The sequence below is a fragment of the Arachis hypogaea genome, chromosome 19 (assembly GCF_003086295.3).
Source record: "Arachis hypogaea cultivar Tifrunner chromosome 19, arahy.Tifrunner.gnm2.J5K5, whole genome shotgun sequence".
In the NCBI taxonomy this organism is placed as follows: Eukaryota; Viridiplantae; Streptophyta; class Magnoliopsida; order Fabales; family Fabaceae; genus Arachis; species Arachis hypogaea.
The window spans coordinates 32164175-32167557 of record NC_092054.1 but is presented as its reverse complement, the minus strand read 5'-3'; positions in this window follow the sequence as shown (position 1 = coordinate 32167557).

Genomic DNA, 3383 nt, shown 5'->3' with positions numbered 1-3383 from the left:
GAAAAAGATTTGAATTAAAAACAAAATCTTCCCTCTAGTGTCCTTCTGGCGTTAAACGCCCAGAATGGTATCCATTCTGGCGTTTAACGCCCAAAATTCTACCTTTTTGGGCGTTTAACGCCCAGCCAGATACCCTGGCTGGCGTTTAAACGCCAGTTTTCCTTCTTCACTGGGCGTTTTGAACGCCCAGCTTTTTCTGTGTAATTCCTCTGCTGAATGTTCTGAATCTTCAATTCTCTGTATTATTGACTTGAAAAGACATAGTTTTGAAAATTTTTTTTGAATTTTTAATAATGAGAAACCATCAAAAATACAACTAATCATAAGAAACTCAAATCAAACAAACAATGCATGCAGGACACCAAACTTAAAATTTTCATATAAGAGACACTAACAAATTGAGAATGCATATGAGAAACAACAGAACACATAGAACAAGAGAATTTAAAGATCAGAGTAAGGAAACCATCGCCTAGTTTCCCTTCGAAGGTCCTTCTCGGCTTCCCGTTGATGCTCGGCCTCTTTTTTGAGCTGTTTGAGGCGATCCTGCTGAGCTTGTAGAGCCTCTAGAATTTCTGTACTTGGCAAATTTTTGTCTTAGTTTGGTTGAGATGCATCTTTTGGTGTGGTATCCGCGTTTTTATGTGGCGTCCTGTTCTCTAGATCCGAGTCGTGGTTGTTGTCAAGGTTGTCCACCATGATGATGGGATAACTTCCAGGTCCCCGGCAACAGCGCCAATGTTCCAAGGGTTACCTAAAACTGAAGGTCGATCTTGGACGAGATCTTCCATTGCGGTCGGACCTGATGTGTCCGACTTGTTGGACTTAATGGTATGGCTAATCCTTCGTCACCGGAGGGTGGTTCTACCTGCAAGAGACTCCGATGCTTAAGTTAGCACGTGCTTTAGGCAGGTTTTTACTAGAATCAGAGTATGAGTTATACCTGGGTGCTCCAGTGTATTTATAATGGTGTAGAGTGACCTTTCTGGAGATAAGATAGTTATCTTATCTTAACTTTGAATGAAGTCATCTTATCTTTTTAGGGGAACCGCCTTATCTTTCTAGGCTTTGGCTGCCTTTAGATTTGGGCCGTGTTCCTTTGTTTGGGCCTACTTGGGCCTTTGTGGCGATTTGGCCGAACTCTTTGGGAAGAGGTCGGGTGATCCTGACCTGAAGAGGTCGGTCGATTTTGTCTTTAATCAGCCCGGGTCCAACAACTCGACCCAGGGCATGAACAATGACCTTTTATTATTTTTCTATCACAAGTTTAATTTTAATTTATATAAAATAACTAATTAAAATAGAAATTGTGCATAACTATTAATTATCTTAAACTTAAAGTATCTATAAAAATCAATCTAATCATTTCTAACAAATTAATCTCTAAGAGCTCAATTTAATAAAACAAACCGTAGTTCAATCATAATACAAATTTCTTAAATTAAATTGTATAATACTTCTATTTTTGAATTTTAATTTCAAATAACCAATTATAAAATTTGCACAAGGATATTAATTAATTTAACTCCAAATATTAGTAAAACTAATTTAATTACTCTTAATAGATTAGTTTATAAAATAAGAAGTTTAAATTAATAATAAGTCATAACTTTTTCATGATAAAAGTTACTTAAATAAAGCTATACAATTCTTTCTTATTTTTCAATTACTAAAATTACGCAAAATATTCAATTATAATAAAATTACTTAAGAATCTTAATTGATTTATAATGAAATTATCTCCAAATCTACTTAATTATTTCTAATAAAATAATTTCTAAAATTATAAAGTTTAAAATTAATAAGATAAAATCACAATTTATTTATATTTAGATTTTCAAAAATGCAGGATGTTACAAAATAAAATTATTTTGAAAAAAATATATACATTTTGAAAAAAAATTGTTATAAAATATATTTCTATTTTGTTACAAATAATTAACTTGTTACAAACAATATTGAATTTTGTGACAAATGAATTTTTTGTTACAAAATAATTGGAGTTTTTGAAACAAAAAGTTCTTTTTGTTACAAACAATTGGAGTTTTTGAAACAAAAAACAAAATTTATTACAAATTATTTTGAATTTTTGCAACTTGTTTTTTTTTACAAAATATTACAATATTTTGTAACAAAACACCATCTCGTTACAAAAACTAACATAATTTGTAACAAAATAAAACAAGTTATTACAAAATATTATTTTTTCATGTTTTGTAACAACTTGTAATGTTGTTACAAAACATTATTCTTTTATAACAATCACATAGTATTATTACAAAATATTATTTTTTTGTAACAATTTTAAATTTGATACAAATTTTTTGTTATAAATGTTCCATTTACTTGTAGTGCTCCATCTTCGTCCCTTCTTCGCTTCTTTGGTTCGTCTGCTCTGTTGGCCAAGAACCCGTCTAGTCTTCCTTCTCGGGCTAGTTTTTCTATAACATTCTTCAGGTCGTAGCACTCATTGGTAGGGTGCCCGTAGATTTGGTGGTATCCGCAATACTCTGTCCGACTTCCTCCCCTTTTGTGTTTAATCCGACGAGGGGGCGGGATCATCTAAGTGTTGCATATCTCTCGATAGACATCCACAATGGACACCCAGAGAGGGGTGTAGTTGTGGTACTTTCTAGGTTTCACAGTAGGTTGGTCTTCTTTTTTCCTGGACTCCGTATCCTTATCCCGAGGTGGGTAGGAAAATTTGGATTTTGAGACTTCTCCTAATTGAGAGTTCTCCTCCATATTGATGTACTTTTCCGTCCGCTCTTGTACCTCGTCTAGAGATGTTGGGTGTTTTTTGGATATAGAGTGGCTAAAGGGTCCTTCCCGTAGTCCATTGATAAGTCCCATAATTGCTGCTTCTGTAGGGAGATTCTGTATGTCATGGCGTGCTTTATTGAATCTTTCCATATAACTGCAGAGGCTCTCCCGATCTCCTTGTTTAATCCCTAGCAGGCTTGGAGTGTGTTTGGTTTTGTCCTTCTCGATGGAGAACCTAGCTAGGAACTTCCTGGCGAGGTCATCGAAGCTCGCGATTGACCTTGATGGCAAGCTGTCGAACCATTTTATTGCTGTTTTGGTCGAGGTGGTCGGGAAAGCTTTGCAACGAGTTACATCCGAGGCATCCGTGAGGTACATCCAGCTCCTGAAGTTGCTGAGATGATGACTTGGGTCAGACGTACCATCATAGGGAGTCATTTCAGGGGCTTTGAAGTCTTTTGGGATTTTAGTTTACATGATTTCCTTTGTGAATGGGTCTTGGTCCTTGTGTGGGCTATCTTCGCGATTGTTCCGAGTAGTTTTAGTTTTGAGAACGGCTTCGAGTTTGAAGAGCTTGTCTTCCAACTCTCGACGCCTTCTTGTTTCTCTCCGAAGATCTC